At 48.4% G+C, this 16,692-nt stretch overlaps 1 protein-coding gene across 1 annotated transcript in view; it reads left to right on the top strand.

Moving 5' to 3' along the window:
• LOC311227849 (adenylate cyclase type 4) overlaps window positions 1-16,692 on the top strand; it is a 165,496-nt gene that overhangs the window by 113,575 nt on the left and 35,229 nt on the right. The window lies entirely within an intron of this gene.

The raw sequence follows: 16,692 nt of genomic DNA, 5'->3' as shown, positions 1-16,692 counted from the left end.
CAAAACTCAATCCCCTTTTCTCATAACTCTAATTACATTTTGTAAAACAACCAGGTACCATCCGCTTTAACCTCTTAAGCCCGATTGGCCCGGTACCGGACCGAGATTTATTGCACGTCACAAAGAAATACTTTTTTCAAATGTAGCCAAGAGTAAAGACCCTAACCCAGGGGCGGGGCTTCAGGGGGGGCTGTAGGGGCGGTGCTCCCCGGGCCCGGGACGGTCGGGACCCAATGGGGGCCCGTCACCGAGGCAGCAGGCTCCGCCCCCGAGATATTGGCAGGCGGGCCCTGCTGCCGCGCGCCACTGAGTGCACTGACGTTTGTATATTAGGTATAAAGCATCGTAGCCTATAATATGAGTTGAACTTGTGCTGCTATTTTCACACTCACATTTAAAGGATAACTCCACTATTTTGGGAAATTAGCTTATTTAACATCTTCCCTGGAGTTAGACAAGAAGATACATACCTTTTTTGTCTCTGTGCGTGCATTTTAGCTTTGGGAATAGATGCTCCGTTAGCATAGCTTAGCTTCATCACTGGAAGTGAGGCAGGACAGTAGCCTTACAGTGCCTTACAGTGTATTGCAAGGTCTGACATTGACCAAACTTGATATGCATGACCTTGGTGGGCTCTAGGTCAACTCCTGAAAAGGGGGTCAATGTCAGACTTTGCAATCAAAAGTTAGGGGGCTAATAACCCTTGCCATAATTTCAGTGTGCCCCCTAACTTTTGATTGCAAGGTTTGACATTGACCCCCTTTTCAGGAGTTGACCTAGAGCCCACCAAGGTCATGCATATCAAGTTTGGTCAATGTCAGACCTTGCAATACACTGTAAGGCACTGTAAGGCTACTGTCCTGCCTCACTTCCAGTGATGAAGCTAAGCTATGCTAACGGAGCATCTATTCCCAAAGCTAAAATGCACGCACAGAGACAAAAAAGGTATGCATCTTCTTGTCTAACTCCAGGGAAGATGTTAAATAAGCTAATTTCCCAAAATAGTGGAGTTATCCTTTAACATTAAAACATGAAAAATTGCAACTGAATCCCTTCTATTGTCTCCATCTCCAAATGTATTTTGGGTAAAATCGTCATCAGCCGTCCATCAACATCATACGTAAATGAACGTCATCATCATCACTTGTCAACAGAGCCCTGCCTAAGCATGAGCGGGAGCCGTTATAAACACAAAAGTGGAGCGACAAAACGCAAAGAAAAAGATAAAAGGGACCAAGGAAAAGACAAATTGTCCAAGCTAGATGTATATTTTTTCCGCCCTACTCTCCTCCTGCGGGAGGAACCTGAAGTTGTTGAAGAGCCCCAGCCCGCCAACAACGTTAGTGGGGGTGAGCCAGATGTACAGGTAGGCTACAATCACGGACACACACTGTCAACAAGAAAACGTGAGTTTGTGGTAAATGTTGATATGGTTGTTGTTACTTTGTGTAGTATCACATTAAAACGCTTATGTCCCACTCGCTGGTCATCTCGCCATGATGCGCTTGTTGCAAAAGACGCGGATATTCTCAAAGCATCTACTCTACTGCAACATGCCATCAGTGTTTTGGTGGAGTAGCCTATAGGGGACAATTTGATGAGGCGAAGTCCGCCACTCTTGCCCTGGCTACTAAATGGGGAAGTCAAACACAGTTTGAAACAACGCAGGGCCAGGAAAGTTAAGCATCACTTTGATGAACTTTCTGAAGACAGCCGCCTCACTGACGCAGAGAGCAACTTTCGGGTGAATGTTTCAATGCATGTCTCGATATAATCATCCAGCAACTGTCCCAAAGATTCACCAGTTTAAATACAACTGTGAACATGTTTGAGGCAATTCACCCCGACACACTACTGCAAGCAAAGGATGACGAGTTTACACCAAGCTGAATGAATGAATGAATGAAAACTTTATTTAACAGATTGCAGAATGGGTACAATACAGTACGGCTCAATACATACAATTGTTAAGGGGATGCAGACCTGAGAAAGACGTTTGTCTTGTTTCCATCAGGGTCCCCCATTTTCAATTCATATAGACATTTATGACATACACAACATACATGACATTTATGGCATAGGGACATATAGGTATTTAGTACTGATACATTTGTGACATAAGCGGTATTCAAATATACAGTACTGTTACCCCTAGATCCTGACAGAGTATATACATATGATGGGGAGGGGACTGTACATTAGGAGGGGGTGGGTGGGTGGGAGAGAAATATACATACGGCGGGGAGGGAATATATACATGCGGTGGGGAGGAGACTGTCTATTAGGAGGTGGTGGGGGTTTTGGGCATTTACGGTGGCCAGTTTCGGATTGCAGCCTCCCGTAGGTGCTCTTTAAGAGCGGTTTTGAATGTGGGCAGGGATTCACATTCCTTTACAGCTTTGGGTAGGGCGTTCCACATTGTTGTGGCATAATTGCGAAACGTGTTTAGTCCCTTGTTTGAGCCGAATCTGGGTTTAACATGATTTGTTGAGCTTCCTCTGGTGTAGTGATCGTGGTATTCACTGACCTTTGGGAAGTATTTTGACATGTACATGGGCACCCCGGTCGTATAGTGTATCTTGTAGACCAGGCCCATTGCAAGTTGCTGTACTCTGTCGTCTACTCTAAGCCATCCTAGGTTGTCAAAGTGGGCAGGGGTGAGGTGGGTTCTAGGAGTAAGGTCAAGCAGTAGTCTGACCAGTTTGTTTTGTGATGTTTGTAATTTTGTTTTAAGCGCCTTTGAGGTGCTTTGGTACCATGAGGTGCACGCATAGTCATAGTACCCTTGAATGAGTGCTCCTGCCAGAGTCTTCAGGGTATTCTTGTTTACCAGAGAGGAGATCCGGTACAAGAATCTAGTTCGTTGGTTGACTTTTTTTATTACATTGGATGCCATTTTGTCACAGGAAAGATTTGCCTCTAGGATGGAACCCAGGTAGGTAATTTCGTCTTTCCTTGTGACAATATTGTCACCCACTGTAACTGAGAAGCCGTCGGTCTTGCTGAGTTTGTTATTTGAACCGAAGAGAATGGACTCTGTTTTGCCCATGTGTAATGATAGTTTGTTATCGGCGAGCCATATGCAGATTTTGCCTAGTTCCGTGCTGAGGGTTTTTTCAACCTGCAACTTGTTCTTGTCAGAGACCAGCAGGGCTGAGTCGTCCGCAAACAGGAACAAGTTGCAGTCACAGGCTGACGACATGTCATTTGCATAAATTAGGAAGAGTAGCGGTCCTAGTATGCTTCCTTGTGGAACACCACAGCTCACTGTGAGGGGGGGGGATAGAGTACCGTTTACCTCTACCATCTGTTCTCTCCCCTCCAGGTAGGATTGCATCCAGCTCACTGATAAGCTATCAAAACCAATTGCTTTTAGCTTGTCCATTAGAATGGAGTAATTGACAGTGTCGAAGGCCTTTTGTAGGTCCAGCATGACCATGCTGCAGTATTTGCCCGCGTCCACCTCTTGTTTGATGTGGTCGTTCAAATAGAGGAGGCATGTGTCAGTGGAGTGGGACGTTCTGAAGCCAGATTGGAATTCGTAGATTAGATTTTTTTCCGCCAGGTACTTTTCGACCTGTTCGTAGACTATTTTCTCCATGACTTTCGAGATGGAGGTAAGAATAGAAACAGGGCGGTAGTTGCCTGGGTCTAATTTGCTGCCCTTTTTGTGCAGAGGGGTCACTCTCGCAATTTTGAAGTCCTTGGGGACGTGCCCCTGTTTTATAGAGAGGTTTATTATGTGTGTGATGACTGGGGTGATGGCGGCTGCTGCGTCTCTGAGGAATTTGGAGGGGATGTTGTCATGGCCAGTGGCCTTGTTAGGTTGGAGGGCGCTAAATTTTTTGAGTACCTCATCGGTTGTTACCATTTCAAGTTTGAAGTCATCTTTGTGGACCCCTAGGTTTTTGTAGTATGCTACTATGTGTTCTACCCCATAATGCCCTGAGTGGGAGGGTAGTTTGTTTACCAGTGTTGTGGCTATGTTTGTGAAAAAGATGTTTAAGTAATTGGCTACATCCAGCTTGTCTGTGATGAGCGTGTTGTCCGTCTTTATGTTTATGTTTGAGAATCTGGTTTTAAGTTTTTTACTGCAGCCTAGTTGATTATTGAGTAATTTCCAAAGTTCGCGGGGTTTGTTTTTGTTTTCCTCAGTTTTGTCGTTGATGAAATTTCTTTTTGCGGTTCTGATCATGGTGTTTTTACGTCATTTCTTAGTCTGTTTCTTTGAATTTTTAGTTCAACCACGTGGGCTTGGAGTTCACTGTTTGAGCTTTTGGAAAGCTTTGTCTGACTTTTATGAAGTTCAGAGCATTTTTTGTCTTTGGTTTTCATAGCGGCCAGTATTTCAGTGTGCATCCATGCCTCAGCGCGATTTTTAACCCTGGTGGTTCTTATGGGTGCCATGTTGTTGAGTATTTCTGTGAATTTGGTTTTGAATCCAAGCCATGTTTCTTCAACCTGTGTACCACTGAGTTCATCTGACCAGTCCAAGCTCCCCAGTTCTAGGTTAAAGGCCTCTCTAGAGTAAGTTTTGAGGTCTCTAGATGTGACTGTTTTGTGACAGCCGGCCTTCTGTTTTAGCTTTTTGCGGGTACAGAAAATCATATAATGATCACTTAACCCGCATGCTATCACCCCTTTATTGGAGATCATTGACTTGTCAGAGGTCAAAATGAGGTCAATGGTGGTTTGTGTCGAATCGCATACCCTTGTGGGTTGGGTGATTAGCTGGCTGAAACCGTGCAGATCAGAAAATCTACTGAAGGCCTTGAAGACGGGTGCTGCTTTACGCAGCATATCCGTGTTCCAGTCCCCAATAAGAATTTTTTCTACCCCCTCCACCCCAGCTAAACACCCATCAAGTGTGTCATAAAAGCCACTCTGTTCTGGTGGTCTATAGATTGTGCCTACTAGTACTGGTTTCGCCCTGTCTAATAAGATTTCAATCCAAACAGTTTCAATTTCATCATGGTTAAGGTCAGTACGGTTGATGTATTTGGTATCCTTGTGTATATACACACAGACGCCACCTCCATACTGGTTCCTATCCCTCCTGACTATTGAGTAGTTTTCAATTTCAATCTCTGGATCCTGTACAGATGAGTCTAATTTTGTTTCTGTGAAACACAATATGTTAGCCTTACCGTTTAAAAACAACTGTTTGATTTCAGCCAGTTTAGGTCTCAGGCTATTTGTATTAAGATGAAATATGTGAAGTCCATTTTTGCTGGTAATCAGATTGATGTCGTCACACTTGAGGTAACTCTGTTCATTTGTGTCCTGTCCTGTGGTGGGGGGAGGGGGGGCGTTGTTGCTGTTTGTGCCGTGAGTGGGGAGGGGGGGAGGGGGTGATTCTTTGTCCTTTGCTGGAGTCTGTATTCCTCTGTGTGAAAGCCCGCGATGTGGGGGCTGGTTGTTTACAGATGTGTCTGTTCGTACTCCATTGTGGGGGAGGGGGGGTGCCTTTTGTCCTGGCCCCGGCCCGGGTAGACTAGCTGGCATGGTGGGGCCAGCCAAGCTAACCGTCGGGTCCTTGGTGGTCTCGATGTCCCGCGCCGCTCTCCCTCTAGCCTCTCGCCAAGTCTGCTGGGGCTTCGGTGAGGGTGTGTCGCCGCTTGCTGGTCGGCTGGTGCAGCTGCTGGCTGAAGCGTCAGTTGCGGCCGGTGCCGGTGTGAGGAGCGATGCCTCGCTGTTTTGTCCCCGCGACGTGCTGGGCGCCTCGGTTGTGAACCCCGGTTCCTTCCCTCTCGCTGTGGCCTCTCGTGGGTTCTTTTGCAGAGGCGGTAGAGGAGGAATGTTGCCGTTGATCATGTCGTTAGCCGCCGTCTGTGTAGGTAGCAGTTGATCTGTTGTGCTGGCTGTTAGAGTTATTACTAGATCTATCTGTTATTATCAACAAATGTCTGAATACATTAAGTTTTGAGGTACTGTTTGATAAGGTCTCTAAATGTCAGAATGTGTGTCTCAATGTTGACAGACACACGCTTCTGCTTTCTTCCTCTGAGCTAAAGCAGGAAGTCCCACTGGACCTCTCTGGGGCCAGTTATGTAAACCAGTTCCTTAAACCAAAGCCGCTGTAATAGCACTTTCCACTCAATGTGAAGACATGTCTATGTGCCGAGAGGGTCAATGGGGGGCGCCATGTCTCAGATGATTAATTGTATGTTTCCTGATGAACACATGATGTCCTCTTTTGTTCCCTGTCCTTTCGCGCTCAATAAAGCTGGTTGTGAAACGGGAGGTCTTCAGTGTGCTCTAACGAGAGACACGCTCCTGTTCTGCAGACAGTATAAGCTGTTATTACATTGTGTCTTGTTGTTATTGGGTACTGGTATTGAAAGTGCAGTTAAAGGCACAGGTTGAGAATATCCTTAACACTGGCGAAGCTGGCTGCTGCTTCTTGGGTCAGCAGATTTAACTGTAGTCTCTGGTTCCGTGTCATAACGGGACCAGGGTTCTGATGTATGTCACCCGACATGAGCAGATATAATAAAAACATTGATCTCTTATTACACTTGACTGTCGGGGGTAATTTCTTTCGTTCCGGATTTGCAGTAAGTACTGTGTGGATGGTCGTGGCTCCGAAGGCTGGATGTTTCCTCTCCATGCCCGTTAACAAGTAGAAGTTGCAATGGGACTGCTGATTTGCGTTTTCGCTACCCTCCACTTCTGTCTGGAGTTGCTGCTTGAGTTGTGAATTCAGGTACAAATCCATAATCCACAGGAGGGAAAGTAGAAAATGCGCAAAATACTTTTTTGTTGTTGATCTGTTGCGTTGGTTACGGGAGCTGCGTAAAATGCGACCGTCCATGTTGAAGCCGGAAGTCATCTGCCAGGAGAGCACTATAGTCGGGACATCGCCACGAGCTGCTGGTGTGTCCGAAATGTAGTCATTTTATTAAGCTATGTTTACGTTGTTCTTGTAGTTTGTTGGCTTTATGTCATGTTATATCATTATCTGTATATATTTCGTTTCTATACCCTTTGTAGAAACGAAATCTTAAATATTACACCTTTTCTTTGGTTAGTCTTCTTTCAAACATTGTTTTAAATTGTAATCTTAGACTGTTTGTGACTTTTTACGCACAAGCGTCAGATTACCACCTCGGACTCCCGATATAATGTCAAGCTTTATTGGGTTTAAAGGGCCCGGTCATGTGGCCCCGCCCCCCGGCCCGGTTCCGCTGCTGCCCTAACCCTATCAAAACACCAATAAATTTCGACGCGAGGACAGGAAGCCGTCATGAAATCATTGTAGTCCTAAGAAAGAGGAGACCCAGAGCTTTCGATGGACGTCTAAATTCCATAAAACTACACTACCCAGCTCACACCAGCCGCAGATATAGTTGTTATTCACTTTTGCCATCAAGCGAAAAACTAAATAAACAATGTTGTTTTAACCTGAAGTAAACAGTGTTTACTGCGAATACTCGCAGCAAACAATATAGTTGAACATACCTTGTTGATGCTGAAACATTGTTTATCATATAACTCTGTATGATAGCATGTACAGTAATGCTGTATATACTGTATTTTTTTTTCTCTTCGATTTATATTTATCCTGTATATATATATATTTAGATCTGTCTGACTATACCTGCATATGATCCTCCCCATAATGCTGTATATACTGTATTTATATTTATATTATACTATATATATATTTGTCCACATCTGTCTGAATATACCTGCATATAATCTTTTTTACATACCTGTATTAAACTATATCTATACATATATCCCCTACCTACTCTTACTGTTACACCCCCAGACCAGTTCAGGTCTGGGAGAATCAATGCCCCAGGGTCATGCCGCCATCATAGCTGTCAACCCTACCGTTTTTACCGGGATTCTCCGGTTTTTTCAACCCTCTTCATGCCCTGTTCACGGTTCACGGAATTGGCACGTATTTTGTACTTATTAATTTTTACAAAATGGCTACAATTCCCCGCCGTGACGACAGGTGGCAGCAGTGTAGATTAGAACGTTATCACAGGAAGTCAGACCGTTGTGAAGAAGAATAAGATCAGCGACCGGATAAAGCTCAGAGTTCAGGGGAGAGACTGATGCACCGATGGTGTCAAATCAACTTAGCCAGTGTCTCTTGATTGCCCACTCTGTGGCTTTTGTCTCTGGAACAAAAGGTTTGCAAATCTTCTGTGAATAAAACAATACAAAGTTACTGTATGTGATGCAGGAATGTGTAAATGTGTTGGTGAACAGCCGTTTGCTCTGCGCCTCCCCTGTCGTCCCCTAAGGTTCACGCGTCCGCTCCTCCCATTCCTCCACGGAGAGCATGCCTTCACTCACTGACGCCCAATTTCCTGAATGCGATTTATAAATATAAATTGATCCGTTTTAAAAGTTGTCGTGAATTGTCATGGTATGACAAATACAGTTACTGGTAACTCGCAGGCATTGCAGAGATATTGAGGAAAAACACAAAATCGCATTGGCTTTTTTTCTATCTCACCTTTCTCTGTAGACACACACACTGTTCCAAAAATGATAATCCCACTGCTAAATTAATGACCATAGGTATTTTTTATAGCTTTAACGAGTTGTAGTATTAATATGTAGCCTACAGTGATGAAGGTATAAAGACACTATGGTAATACATTGATTGATTGCTAAATTTAACAGATTGCAGAATGGGTACAATACAGTATTGCGCAATACACAATTGTTATGGGGATGCAGACCAGAGAAGGACTTCCCCCATTTTCAATTCATAACATTTACAGTCAAATCAAATACATTTACAGATTACAACCTTTATTTAATGGTTAATATTTTGATAAAATGTAATTTACTGTATTTTTATAGCATTTACACTTTATAATATTTTATTTTCAGCTTTTATATTTTCACAAACACATCAAGACAAAACACAAACACAAAGAAAAAAGAAATAAAAAGAACACAAACAGTATGTTGCCAGACACTGTCACATCAATGAACATACATACACTGTAACTGAGGGGTACAATTCCCTGACTGTATTGATAAGTATGGTATCATTAAACCACTACCGCTTTATGTACTTTAATTACTGGCCATACAGTACACGATATCTAAGTATGATGAACACTTTCCCACATATGAAATCAGGTCCACACAAAGGTAATAGTCAAATATTTAATATATAGCAAAAGGTACATATAATAATTACTTATTACATTTATGATTTGAATTGAATGCTATTGTAAGGCAAATGAATACTCGTATGCAAATCAACACTGAATGTCCAATCTCTGGTTACACAGGAAGCAAGTATACAACCTGGCTCTTAGGGGATTATAGCGATGGTCACTTAATGATTATAGCTGGATAATATACTGAAGGGGTCCCGCCGGTTGTAAGCCAGTAGGGGGGGTAGGAGAGCCGTCGGCTGTATCCCGTCTGGTCAACGATTTCCAGGGAGAATTCAGGTACAGAAAACAGTGCCCGTGGAACCTTGATCCACAGATGAATACACTTGGGCTCTCTTGTAGACGATAGCTGTAGCTGTCGCTGTCGGTCCACAACGAAGAAGAAGCGAGGCGACCTCAGTCTGGTCTGAGCGCCGTCTCACCTTGGCTCCTCTCGGGGTAAATCCAACACTCAACGGTGTTGGCGATTATCCGCTCCACAAATCAAAGCACCAAAGCAAATAGATATTCCATGCCGTATAGGGCTCAGCAGTCGTCGGGGTAGGTAATCCAATGTGCAGGTCCACTCGTCCTCGCCCAGAACTCCTCGGATGAAAGCACCACGCGTGGTCTGCCCAGCCTGGTTAAGACTCTAGATAACGCGAGGAACGATGGGGGTGCTGCTCACTTTAGAACTCTAACCGAACGATGCACCATACATAATAGACTATTATTACTTAATAGAAATACGGTGCCAAACTCTGGCAATTCAGCTATTAATTCGCACGAGGTCTCACTGCTATTCTAAGGCCAAACAGACCATACTACACCACACGCGTTATCGTGGGGTGAGGCTTCACGTCTTGTTACTTAGTTGGGTAGAAGGGTAAAGGACTAAGAGGAATTCTACATTTCTTGCGCCATATTTATATGCACAGTGGACAAGTAGTGCCGCTCTGCTTTCGGTAGCCGTATTCCTGCGCGGAGCTGAGGCTAGTAAAGGCATGTCTCGTCGGTACCTTTGAACTTGAACGCCAGGGGCTTGTCCCTGGCGCCTGGTCCTTTTGTCCAATAAGAGAATGAACTATTATGGGCTGTAGTAGAATAAAGGGATATTCAGTGTATATGTACAAGGAATATACAAGGGATATCAAACGATATACAAATACTATTAAATATATATCCATAAATAAATATATATATTCGGTTTAATCTGATCCTTCACAACAGCCGCCCCCTAATTAGTCCCACCTAATTAGCTGAGCAGAGACAGATTAACGATAGGTTATGTAGATAACCTAGTTATATTAGTATTGGCTAAGCGTCCCGCTCTGAGCCTTACGAGATACTCCTATCTCCTGTGATACCTAATGTATCTCCCACGAACAAAAACACATGCACCCCACCTGTATGGGGCCCCGCCCCTTATGGTGGAACCGCCCATATAACCATGACCCTGGTCATGAAACACCCTTCCTCGCCAAAACCCGTCCCAGGAAAAGATCCCTCAAGAGGGAACTCAGGGCGCGCAGAGCGGGACGCTTAGCCAATACTAATATAACTAGGTTATCTACATAACCTATCGTTATATTTCGTATTGCATCGCGTCCCGCTCTGAGCCTTACGAGATAATGGGGAAGAGCGGGCGCGAGACCCGACAGATGTACCCCCTGAGGACCCGTAAGCCCACATCAAGGGGTGCGGGGAGCCCTGTCACCCCATCCTTCCTAACGAAGGGGGGGCGCAGTCAACTCCACCTGAATGCGAACAAGAGGGAGCCAGAACCCCTTGAACACACCGTACAGGCGGAACCACGTGTGACTCAACACACTGCGGCCCATACCCATACACTCCTGCTACCCGACCAAAGGACGGGAAGCAGGAAAGGCCACAGACCCCAAAACCGCCTGGGAGACAGAACCCCCGGTCATGTCCATGAGGAAAAACCTTACAAAGGAGCCCGGGGAGGACCATGAAGCTGCAGCACAGATGGCCTCCACCGAGGCCCCACCCAGGAGAGCGGCAGAGGCAGCCACCCCACGAGTGGAGTGCGCCCTGACGCCCCCAGGGGGATCCTGCCCAGCCAGCGTGTAGCAGAGGGTAACACCCTCGCACAACCAATGGGACAGGCGCTGCTCCGACAGTGCCTTACCAGCACGAGCCCCACCGTAACAGACAAAAAGCTGGTCGGTAACCCTGAAATCCTGAGTACGGCTGAGGTAAATCCCCAAGCACGGACTGGACATGACAGGTGAAGGCCCGCATCTAACTCACCAGTGTGAGGAGGAGGACGAAACGCCTGAACCACAATATCCCGGGAGCGGAAGGAACTCCGGATATTCTTAGGCACGAAAGCAGGATTAGGTCGCAGAGTGACACCGCAATCGGTCCGAAAAGACAGGCACTCTGGATGTACCGAGAGAGCACAGAGCTCACCTACGCGTTTAGCGGAAGTGACAGCCAGAAGGAACGCGGTCCTGAAGGACAGCTGTCCCAACGGCGCCCGCTCGAGCGGCTCAAACGGGGCCAAGGACAACCGACCGAGGACCAATTGAGCCAAGGAGCGTTGCACCGGCTTAACGCGTCGAGCGCCAAGCAGGAAACGCTTCACAAGAGGGTGGCTGAACAAGACATCCCCTCAAACCCCTCATGATAGGAGGATATAGCTGCTGCATGCATATACCCTCACCGTCGAAGCCGACAGTCTATCAAGGAGAGACTGGAGGTAACTAAGGACAGCAACCAGGGGGCAGGAGACTGAGTCCTGGCCCCCCGCCTTACACCACACTTGGAACATACGTCATCTGCCCGCGTAAGCGCGACAGTGGAGGGAGCATGCGCATTCCAGATGGTAACACCATCAGGATCAAGAACCTGCGCCCCTCAACGTACCCGTCCCAACAACTGACCTAACAGATGTATGGGGAAGAATCCCTGGCGGCACGGCATCGGTCCCAGACCTGCCTGGCCATGTCCAGACGCAATCCTCACCCGTCAGGATGAGGGCCGCCCCGCGACAGTACACCTGCACCCACATTCTCCCTGCCGGGGATGTGGGGAGCCCTTAGGCCGCGCAGATGGAGGACGCCCATAGCCAGCCGCCCGCCGCCTGGTGCAGACAGGGGGAGCGTACTCCTCCCTGTCTGTCGATACACGACACTGACGTCGTATCGTCCGTCCTGATCAACACCATTTGTGGACCAGAAGGACCGCTTTCAACACCAACACATTGAACGTAGCGCAGACCGGGCAGCATGGTTTGCCAGCTGCCCCCTACTGCGTTGGCCCGACGCATCACCAGCGAGGGAGGCGTCGGTGAAAACGCGACGTGAGACAGCGCCGTAACCGTCCTAGGACGGAACCTCCCGAGCGTGTTGACAACACGCTCTGAGATGGATGCCCATAGCCCTCCAACCGTTGACTGGGAAGAGGAATACTCTACATCCAGTCTACAGCAACCCCAGGCTGGTAGAGACCTGCCTGGTACGAGACCTGACGATCCACCTTGACCGCGAAGGACCAGAACGTCATCAGGGCAGAACACTCCGTAACCCCGGATGACGCAGAGGCCCCAGTGCGGCCTCCACGCACTTGGTGAAGATGCGGGGAGCCAGAGAAAACCGAACGGCAGCCTCTGGTACTCATACGCTAACCCTGCAAAGGAAGCGTAGGTAAGCCCTAGGATGGAAGATCGGGGATGCGCATGCGCATCCTACAGGTCTATGGAGGAGAACCAGACCCCCACCTGACAGTGTTCAACAGGTAGGAGACGATCCAAAAAATGCTGAACCTTCCCATGGGACAGGTCCAGCCTGGGTCTTACACCCCTCCCTCCCGACTTCTCGGGCAGAGAACACCGGGAGGAGAACGCCACGACGATGGCTTGCTTCGTCCACAGAGATTGGATCTCGTCGACCAGAGCTGTCCCTGCTGGAGACCCCGACAACAGGGTCTGTACCAAACCTGAAAACGGGTGGGGTTGTGTAAACACAAGTCCCCGCCTCACCATTCTCTCCATCTACCTCGACATATGGTACTGCCGTAGTCATATGTGACGACACTCCCAACGCACCCGCCGTCACGTGGCGCAGGTCCGCCAGGAACTGTAGATAGTTGGCCCGGTCCCCCCGCTGTGCGAAGACAACCCTGGAATCGTGCGAGGAGCGCGTTCCGTGTCGGAACACCTGACCCTGACACCACCCACGAGGCAATCGCACCCAAGGGGGAACCCCGACAGAAAAGGGCCTGTCTGATACGGGGGGCTTCCGATCAAAAAAGCCCCCCCACTGAACACCCCTCCAGAACATGCTGAAGGAGTTGTTCTGCAGCCGGACATGCAAGGTGTAAGGCCCCCATGGGTTCCTACACACCGTAGCCCTGCAGTGATATCACTACCACCCCAAACCATGTGAGCTGCGACCACTTGCCAATATTCCAGGAGTGGGAGCACCAACATGATACCTGGCCTGGCGAAGGCGAGGCCGGGGAAGCCTGCACTGTGTGCCTCAAAAGGTTTCGAGCCCCCCTGCTGACAACACTTAAGTTGACAGACGTAACACCAGGCTCAACCAACACAGTTCAAGGTGTGGGAGCCGCTTGACAGCACAACATTCTCACGGACAGACCCAGGCTCAGCCATCAACTGGGTGTCAGCCCCTGTCTCCATGAGAAGCGAAGAATGGGGCCGCATACGCTTCAAGAAGGTTCGCGGCCCGCAGCCAAAGGAACACACCCAGAGCCCCGCTTCTGAGGGTAACAGAAAGCGGACTGAGCGGGGAGCGGGCTGCTCGCGGCAAGATGACGACGGAGTGGTTTACCAACACCGAAATCACCCAAAATGGCCGATCCCTCGGCCGCCAAGACTGTCGGCCTCGCGATACCCTGTCGATTCTCCAACCAGGGCACCACTGGCGGGGGAAACATGGCCGCCTGTCGAGGGCCCCGTCATCGCCGCTGACGAGGCCGTGCTCTCTCTTCTTCTGGCTGCGCGGTGTGAGGCGGTGTAGGGCCTAGGACAATACCGCCCGCGCTCCAGCAGAAGACCAAAATCCCCTGCGGAGAGGGGAACCCTGAGCGGTTATAGCTTGCGGCTGGGTCAAAGCTAATAACGTCAACAACCTTGCGCGATGTGTCGACGTCGGCCGGCCCTCAAGGCCCCTCCACCAGACACCATTTCTTTAATAGAAAAAACACCAATTCGAACACAGTTCTAATCGTTGCCAATTCCATACCGTGGCGGTACAAGCCTTAACAGCCCACCAGCCACTCGCCAGGCCGACCCATGGTGTCGGCCGGGCGGGGCATTGTTTCAATATATCAAAAACAAAGGACTGACGTTAACATGGAGCACCAGTGGTGATTGCAAACAGCACCCTCCACTGTGGTGTGGACCATGAAAAGGTTAAATGAATAAAAGAGCTAAACCACAAAAACTGTAGAATGAGCAAACCCATACACACAAAGTTTAAGGGGAGACGGACCAGACCCGTCTTCATTCAAAATATTCACAACAGAACACCAGCCCTAGTTTAGCCCATTTACCAAAAAAGGTAAACAAAGCCCCCCCCCCGCACTACTCCCCCAGTATACCGATTGACCGTCAGTATGAATGGTTTGAGAGGAGAGAAAGCTGTAGCAAGACAGACCTTCTCATAGCAGAGTGACAAAATGAAACAATAGCCCCCTACACAGGGCCGCCCCAGGAGATGGGGGGCCTCGCGTCTAAAAACGCACAGGGCCTCACATTTCTCCCAAGCGGCCCTGCCCTTATACTACTGCAGCCTAACGCCAGGCAATGTGGAACCCAAGACAACAATTGCCTGTGCACAGACACGCAACATGTTTACCATGTCGGCTGGACCCATAGCCCCACTACCCGACGCCAACCCAGATGGGAACACCGTTCAACAAACCCCGCCGGAACACAAGGTAATACCTGGCTAGAACCTAGCCACGACCTACCCCGTTGTCAACCCATTTACCCGAAAAAGGTAAATAGAACTCAAAACCCCACAACAGCTACCGACTGACCTTCATTGATGAACCGGGCAAGAGGCGGGAGAGTGACAACATCTCACGGCGGAGACATTAAAACAGCATAGCAATTAGCAGTAGTGATAGCATGCGGCAGTAGCGATAGCATGTTAGCATAGCTTTAGATGTTTTAGCAGCACGCCCAAGACAGCTTGGAAACCGTTCCCTGCAGAGAACGTTCACCAAACCATCTTGCCCCTGGCGCCAACACACAACAAGGTTGTGTTAACAACACAAACCAGCATTACTAACACTAATACCCATGCCTGAAGACACAGGGCCTACCTGAGTACAAGCTGGCCCGACAGCCAGCCTTGTACAGCTGAACCTCGATGTGCAGTCATCAAACGAGGAACATCACAGGCCCGTCGTGTCGCCGAAAACATGCGTCGAAGATGCCAGGGGCCAGCAACCTCCGGTAAGCTTCCAACATTATTAATCTTCCTTAATCTTTTCATTCCGCTAGCTCGTATGGTGCACGCATCCAATACGCTGGGACGAAAATAGAGGAAGGGTGTTTCATGACCAGGGTCATGGTTATATGGGCGGTTCCACCATAAGGGGCGGGGCCCCATACAGGTGGGGTGCATGTGTTTTTGTTCGTGGGAGATACATTAGGTATCACAGGAGATAGGAGTATCTCGTAAGGCTCAGAGCGGGACGCGATGCAATACGAAATATAACCGCACTGTCCACTACTCAATGTCCGCTGTAAGGGTCAGTCAACTCACAAAGTCATAGGGTCATGGTCATCATCAATAGTATCAGGGAGCCTTGGCAGTTCTATTAGCCTCGCCACGGGTCGGGTGTAAATCCGTCCTTGGACGAGCACTTCAGCTGCTCGGACCTTTCCATCGGCACCGGTGATCACTTTGCTTACGCGGCCAGCCGGCCACATAGCTCTGGGTAGTGACTGGTCGATGATCATGACGACTGTTCCTTCTGTCAAATTGTCTCTCTCTTTTACCCACTTCTGGCGGGTCTGTAGAGACGGTAGGTAGTGGAGTAGGAAGCTGTTCCAAAACTTATCAGCCAGTACTTGACTGTACCTCCACATTCTTCGGCCGTTCGCTTCTTCAGGCCTGTACATTGTCTGTGGTAGCGCGGGGTCCAGCCGCCCCATCAAGAGGGTGTTGGGGGTGACTGGGTCGACATCTGCTACATCACTTGAGACGTAACCGAGGGGCTTTGAGTTCAATACTCCCTCGATCTCCGTGAGGACTGTCATTAGGACTTCTTCCGCCACAGTCTGGGCCCCAAGCACGGCGTACAGGGCTGTCTTTATGGAACGTACTTCTCGTTCCCAGGTTCCACCGAAGTGAGGTGCGTTCGGGGGATTAAACTGGAAGTCAATCTGGGATGGAGCGAGGTGGGTCTTAAGTTCTGGGCCCATAGCTTGGAAGCTCTCTCTCAGCTCTCTTTCTCCGCCTTTGAAGTTTGTCCCGTGATCGGACAACAATGTAGACGGTTTTCCTTTCCGTGATGTGAATCTTCGGAAGGCCATAAGGAATGAGTCTGTGCTCAT

The sequence above is a fragment of the Notolepis coatsorum genome (genome assembly GCF_963971535.1).
Source record: "Notolepis coatsorum genome assembly, chromosome: 4".
NCBI lineage: Eukaryota > Metazoa > Chordata > Actinopteri > Aulopiformes > Paralepididae > Notolepis > Notolepis coatsorum.
This window is presented reverse-complemented; position numbering and strand designations above follow the sequence as displayed.